The following is an 8,215-nucleotide window of genomic DNA, read 5'->3' as shown; positions in this document are numbered from 1 at the left end:
TGTGTGTGTGTGTGTGTGTGTGTGTGTGTGTGTCTGTCTGTCTGTGTGTGTGTGTCTGTGTGTGTGTGTGTCTGTGTGTGTGTGTGTGTTTGTGTCTGTGTGTGTGCGTGTGTGTGTAGGTGCGTGTGTGTGTAGGTGTGTTTGTGTGTGTGTGTGTGTGTGTGTGTATGTGCGTGCGTGCGTTCGTGCGTGCTTGTGTGTGTGTGTGTGTGTGTGTGTGTGTGTGTGTGTGTGTGTGTGTGTGTGTGTGTGTGTGCCTGTGTGCACGCATTTGTGCGTATGTGCGTGCATGTGTGCGTGCGTATGTGCATGTGTTCGTGCGTGCGTGTACGTTGAACCACGTTTGTGTATAAGTGTATCTGCATTTGTTTCCATGTGCTCTAGCCTCCTCACATATAATCATTATGATTATCACACACTAAGGTTAATCTTGTGTCCTTGTCGGTAAACCATACTTTTGTCTGTGTATGGCAGGCCCTGTGGACAAACAGTTTTTGTTCAGTGGCTACAACCCCGACAACATTGACCCCGCCGTGTTCACTCTGCCTGCCGCCTGCAACCAGTAGCATGGCTCGTGCATGGCGAATAACAACAAACATTGACCCCGCCGTGTTCACCCTGCCTGCGGCCTGCAACCAGTAGCATGGCTCGTGCATGGCGAATAACAACAATCACGAATGTTAGGTTACTTGAACGTTTAACTATTGACAAAACGAAACGTTACATTTACAGTACGTCGTCCCAGTAATCATAATAATACAATAATAAATAAACAATACAATAATTCACAACGTTTCCAGTGTAATAATCAAACAAGGAATAAACAATACAATGATTATATAATTAAACATTTTCAGTACAATAATCAAACGTTCCAACAACGTACAATTTTTATTCTGAATTTTGAAACGTTAGCACTGTCTCTGTTTTTGGATTCTCACAGGGGTAACTCTGCAACAAACTCTTTAAATATTAAATGGGATTTAATGTCCATTTTTTTAAAACGAGAACATAGGATAAATCCACTGAAGCAGTACCCGTCACAAATATTTTATTTGCATGAGTGACTTCCTTTCCTCTCAACCAACATTGCTGAATAAACACATGCTCGATATTCTTCAGTGTCGAGGAATTGTTAACATTCTGTCTGAATGTTTTTGCTCTGTGTTGTGTGTGTGTGTGTGTGTGTGTGTGTGTGTGTGTGTGTGTGTGTGTGTGTGTGTGTGTGTATATGTGTGTGTGTGTGTGTGTGTGTGTGTGTGTGTGTGTGTGTGTGTGTGTGTGTGTTTTTGTACATTTTGAAGATCATTGAATGGGAGACAAACACTGACCCAGTACCCATTTCTGGCACTTGTATAAAGAACAGTGACTTCCCTTTGACTGGAGCAAAAACAAGTGTCGGCTGAATAAACACATGCGCGATAATTATATTCTTCAAGGTCCTGCACTCATCCATCCTTGTTATATGATAATTGTAATCCTTCCACGAGACAATAATTACACATTACAAACCAAGGTAGCTATCTCATCAACAGTGCGGCGTGTAGTTATGTCCCTTCAACACGAGGACAAAGTGCACAGACTGGATCACTCTGGGAATTTGGAAGTCAGAATTGTCGCTTGTTACATGGGTGTTGTATCGGTTTTAAAACACTTACACGGCTCCCTCCGCCGGCAAAGTTTGGTACCTTAAACAGCTTCCTTGAATTGCATACACTGTTCTTGAAGATTGCTGAAACTTGAATCAAATCGTATGAAATACTGAGTAGTGCCACGGTGTGTGTGTGTGTGTGTGTGTGTGTGTGTGTGTGTGTGTGTGTGTGTGTGTGTGTGTGTGTGTGTGTGTGTGTGTGTGTGTGTGGGTGGGTGTGTGTGAGGGTGTGTGTGTGTGTGTGCGTGTGTGTTTGTTTGCGCGTAATTGCAATGTAAGTGCATAGGCAGACAGACGAAAACACACACACACACACACACACACACACACACACACACACGCCCGTACAAGTTCCACTTTAAAAAAATGACCCCAATTCCCCAGCAATGGGACGATAAAGTATGAACATGAAATAGACCTACAACTTGTACACGTGATTGACGGTAGAAGGACAATCTGCCAAAGGAGGTTAACATATGATTTGATACTAGTTATCGAAGTTGCTTTTGTGCCATACCACAAAGGAATTCATACGATTCAACAGAGGCTGAGTGCAAGGGAGCTCACCCATGAATTTTCATGCTACCGAGATTATTTCAATGTGACGGATTGTTTCCCTTACTTCACACTCAAAAACATCATACTTGCAGAACCTTTACCTGCTTTTTCATGATCCGATCACAGAGACACAGACAAACACACACAGGCACAAACACGCGTTCTCGCACGCACGGACTGATTTACACACACACACACACACACACACACACACACACACACACACACACACACACACACACACGCACACACACACACGCACACACAGACACACACACACACAAACACACACACACACATACACACACACACACACACACACACACACACACACACACACGCATATCCATAACGGTCTGGGGGACAACAAGCCTGCTACCTTCACAATACGTCCACACAACATTGCAAGATTGTGCCAAGCCTTTAATTCAGAAAATGGGTACACTAAATATAAGGTGACTTGCACACACACAAACAAAATTAAATATCTTAAGAAAAACAAAATCACCTCTATTTTATGAACGAGCGAAAAAATAAGATCTCGGTTTATTTACAAATGTGCACCTCTGCTTTGCGAATTCAAAGAAACAGTGATGCCAAAAAAATGGAAATGTTTTTGCAATCGTTGTACGTCTGTCCGTGTGTGTGAGTGTGCATGTGTGTGTGTATTGTGTGTGTGTGTATGTGTCTGTGTGTGACTGTGTTTGTGTCCTTGCGTGCGTGTGTGTGCGTGCGTGAGTGAATGTGAGTGTGTGTGTGTGTATGTACGTTCGTGCGTGCGTGCGTGTGGGTGTATGTGATCAGAAAACTTAACCTTTCTGAACAGTTCTTCACTCTTCAAGAACGATCGAGAAAATAAGCATGACCTTACGTCCTCGCGGAACGTTCTCGAGCATTACCTTATTTCCTTCAAGAACGATCTTTACTACGCGTCATAAATGTTTTACACAGATGCGTTTGAGTGCGTATCATTGTAATGAGGCAGTTTTTTTGGTAAACCCAATTATATTTAAAGGCCATTCATTTTCAAACATTATTCAACAAACAGATTGATCTAACATGAGCAAGTGTTTATACAGTGGAACCTACAACACGGACGTCCCCAAAATTCCAATTTGCAATTCTAAAACGCATTGTAGGCCTATTACATGTAAATAAGTACCAGTTACAATCGACTCGAAGTACGTCTCCGTCAATATCCAAAACTTGCAAAGCAATCCACCAAGTCAGTGGTGAAATACAGTGCTTTGTGTCATGGTAGCCCTCAACGCTAAGCCAAAACCATCTGTTTTTGACCCCTCATACGATCGACACCATGCATCAGTAGAAAAAAGCATAGTACACAAAATACGCAAACTAGCCAAACAAAACAACATGTTCTGGGTATATCATTGATCTGACAGAAATAACAAGGGATTTAATGGTTTAATTCTCCCCCGAAATCGGCGTATGCTGCCTGCATGGTGGGGTAAAAAACGGTCATACACGTAAAACTCCACTCGTAGTGAACGTGGGAGTTTCAACCCATGAACGAAGAAGAAGAATGGTTAAATTTGGGTGCGAAATTTGTCGCAATAATTAAGGGGCTACATTTAGTATTGGGTACATCCAAAAACGAAGAGACTGCCAACGTTCCAAAATTCAGAATAAAAAAACCAAGAAAGGTAAGTTGTTGGAAAGTTTGTGATTGACAAATGTACGTTATGATTCTGCCACGCCCTGCTATGGGATTTCAGTGTCGGCGTTCGACGGGCGCAGTGGCGTGGTGGTAAGACGTCGACCTCCTAATCGGGAGGTCGTGAGTTCGAATCCCGGTCGCTGCCGCCTGGTGGGTAAAGAGCGGAGATTTTTCCGCTCTCCCAGGTCAACTTATGTGCAGACCTGCTAGTGACTTAACACCCTTCGCGTGTACACGCAAGCACAAGACCAAGTGCGCACGGAAAAGATCCTGTAATCCATGTCGGAGTTCGGTGGGTTATGGAAACACGAAAATACTCCGCATGCCTACTCAACGAAAGCGGAGTGAAGCTGACTATAATCTCATATAGGGTATAGGGTGGGGAACCAAAATGGGCAAACGAGCTCCCACGTAACCAGAACATCCTGGAACGCTGAAGAAGAAGAAGTGTCTGCGTTGTGTGTAACGTAAATTTGTGATACCTAAGAAGTGTAACGTAAATTTGTGTAACGTATGAAGTGTAACGTAAATTTGTGTAACGTATGAAGTGTAACGTAAATTTGTGTAACGTAAGAAGTGTAACGTATGAAGTGTAACGTAAATTGTGACCCTCCACCACGGAATGAGTCGCATGTCACCTTTGCATGATTTTCATATTTTTACATTTTCCTAAAGAGTTTTTTTATGCTCTATCCAGTGGTGAAAACCGTTTTAGAAAAGAGCGAAAACTTGTTTGAGTTATAAGCCTGTGACTAAGGTGACCCTCACACTGTTACCAGACACTCCCCGGATTTATATTAAGCCTAGCGCAGAACCGCGCGAGGTGACATGCGACTCATTTCGTGGTGGAGGGTCACAATTTGTCAATAACAACGTTCCAACAACTTACCTTTTTTGTTTTTTTATTCTTAGTTTTTGGTAAATGATCACATATCACAGTGCGGTACCGTAAACTATCCTGTAAGCATCAACCCCCGTGGTGTAAATGTTTGCATCGAGACACAACAGCTTGTCTATTACAAAACCAAAGAATTTCTTTTGTTATGAAAGATAAATCACCTGGATAAATGGTGGAAACCGCCGGCGTTTTAGATCTTTCATGTGTATATTTTATTCTTTCTGAAATTGTTTTTGAAGGCCCAGGGCTTGATCTGCCATAAAAAGGGTATCGGCATTGCTGACAAATGCAACCATTATCAGTTGTGGATTTTTTTTCTAATTTGAGTCATCGTAATTAAACGATGCAGTGTTTACAAGATGTCAAGGTTTTAATACAAACTCGGGGGCAAGCAGCAAACATTAACAAATTACAACACACACACACACACACACTGGGTGGTCGAGTGGTAACGCACTTGCGCTCGGAATCGAGAGGTTGCGTGTTCGACCCTGGGTCGGGCCGCTATTTTCTCCCCCCTTTCCTAACCTAGATGGTGGGTTCAAGTGCTAGTCTTTCGGATGAGACGAAAAACCGAGGTCCCTTCGTGTACACTATATTGGGGTGTGCACGTTAAAGATCCCACGATTGACAAAAGGGTCTTTCCTGGCAAAATTGTATAGGCATAGATAAAAATGTCCATCAAATACCCGTGTGACTTGGAATAAAGGCCGCGAAAGGTGAACATTCGCCTAACAGGCTTGAGGTTTGCTGGTCGATGTGAATGCGTGATATATTGTGTAAAAAATTCCATCTCACACGGCATAAAGCGCTTTGAACTTCGGATAAGGCGCTATATAAATAAAGAGAATATGAGAATATGAATACACACACACACACACACACACGTAAATAACAACACTGAAACAACAAGTCACTACAAGCGTTTAATCAAAAAAGAATTAGATAATAACTCAAAATCGTTGTCAAGGCTGCGATAATCGTCGATAATAATAACCGAAAACCAGGAAGACACTCAAAACACTAGAAAAAGCATTAAGGTAAAGAAACATGTAAGGTAAGGTAAGATCGAATTTTAAATGGTGCAATTAAAAAAATGAACAGTATTTGCAAATAAGAAGGAACTGTAAGATTTGCTATGGTTTTACAATTTACAGATTATCTTACAAGATGAACGATTCGGGAAGGCAAAACAAATCGAGCTATGATCCGAAACAGTCTTTTGTCCATAAGCATTCATGACTCTCCGTTTGAACTCGCTGGTTGGGAGGTTAGGTCGTTTTCTCCCCCCTTATAAAGCCATTTACGGGGAGATCTGCGTGAAGTTTTCTGTTCTTTCGAGAGATACCACATCTGTGAATGTGAAACTGTGAATATCTCAGTGGTGCACTCTTTCTAAAGTTTACAGGATTTTCTCTTTCGGATTTTTTACTGCCCGACGACCAAGTTATTGCTGTACCAACTGTTTTGTCTCGACTCTCGATACTTATCGTTTTGTCGCATAGACTAGCAGTCACAACAGCACTTTTGACCGTAACCAGACCAATGTGTTTGGACTCAAATTGGATCCCGGATTTGGGACAAGGATTTGTTTGCAATGGGAGTAAGTTTTCTTTAGCTTGCCTCATGCTATTTACAGACTTCCAATATTCCATAAATATGATTCAAGTCATCTTTCTTGCTGGAATGGTTATCTTGTAATCTGATGGAGATAAGATAAACGTTCTGAGCAAACGAGGATCAGTTAAGACGATATATGTGCCATTAAACAAGTTAATATCACATTAAAACAAAATGCAAAGAGCAATTCAGTTCCCCAAACCTGTCAGAAAAAATTCCACTACGAACAAATGAGTTACTAAATAGAATCGATGTGACCTTGATGGAATATTAATCAAAAGTAAACAATGATACAAAGACTACATACTAGCCCAATTTCGAAGCTCTCACTTTAAAAATATTAAAAAAAAACAAGACTGTTCAACGTCCATTCTCAGCAATGAGGTGCAATTGCGACGTCGGAATTGACAAAAAGTGAACTGGCACAGAACATACTGATACGGTTTTTCACAAGAGCTGATCTTCCTGTATAAAAGATTCCTTCCAAAGTTCAACATTATTTCATATTTCTCTGAATTTAACATTGCTTTTTTTTTACGCCAATAAGGAGGTAATGTATATGTCGGTAATCAAAGCTAAGGGCGATACGTGCATTGTACATTATTGCTGAGAATGGTTGTCCAATTGTTTACCCGAAGCCCACTCCTTTATGACTCGAGGATCATAAAATGTGTAGATCATCGATGCAACTAAGTTTGGGCATTTCAAAGCTCTAGCTGAAAACAAGATAGCTAAAAATATAAAATTGACTATTCGTGGACCCGGCGCTCGACCCTGTTGTGTCCTTGACATTCAACAAGGGACAACTAGAGTTTTGTCATACCTACAGGTCAACAGACCATTGAAGCCAAGCTCTAGTCATTAACGCCAACAACAAAATAAAACTATATCCTACGTGTTTCATGCACGATGAACTTTCGTGATTTACGGATAAAAGTAAGGAGAGTCTTTTGTCGCAGGCAAAATACTGGTCTTCAGGTTCTTTTGATTTTTCTGTAACATGCTTGTGTTCACGAATTAAGAATCTGGACATTATGGGATTAATACTCTGCCATATATTACAAAAACGGAATTTTTACTCAAACGCCTTTATACTTTGTCTGAGAAAACGTTGAGTGTCCCTCATACAAAAAAAATTCTCCATTAAAATGTTCCTGTAAGTTGATTCAGAATACATTCCAAAGTCGATTCTGAGTATTATATTTTTTTCACAATATCTTGGGAAATACACATTACATAACCAATTTACGTGTAAAGCTTTGCTTGAACACTGAATGTCATTTAAGAAATGGCATCTGCAAATTAAGGCCAGAGATGGCACAGAATTGTGGTCCAGGAAAGTGTTTTGGGCTCTCAGCATGGACATTTATTTTAGGTTAGGTTATCTACCGAGAATACAAAATGTGTTTATACATTTGAAGAAGTTGCTCTGTTGTTGCATCTACGGACCTTTTTAGAGTAAAACAAAACATACTGCAACGTTCTATCTTTATTTTATGTTTGTGGAAGCTGAATCTGTCTCAAAAAATTACATGTTTGGTCAAACAGTCGCAAAGAACGTCTTTTTGACCCATAATTAATTTAAATATCACTTTTAAGAAAAAAAAGAGCAAATTTTCTGAGGATTTTTATCAAGAACATTAACGCAAAACTTGAAAAGCTTGCCAAAAAAACAAAACTTAATGTCCGTGCCATCTCTGCCCTTCAGCTGGTCAGCTTATATATATATATATAATAATATTTTTAATATATGCTTCTTAGTTGGATACCATGGGTTGACAACTCTCGCCATCAGTACCACCTGACCACT

Source organism: Littorina saxatilis, unplaced genomic scaffold (genome assembly GCF_037325665.1).
Source record: "Littorina saxatilis isolate snail1 unplaced genomic scaffold, US_GU_Lsax_2.0 scaffold_178, whole genome shotgun sequence".
NCBI lineage: Eukaryota > Metazoa > Mollusca > Gastropoda > Littorinimorpha > Littorinidae > Littorina > Littorina saxatilis.
This window is presented reverse-complemented; position numbering follows the sequence as displayed.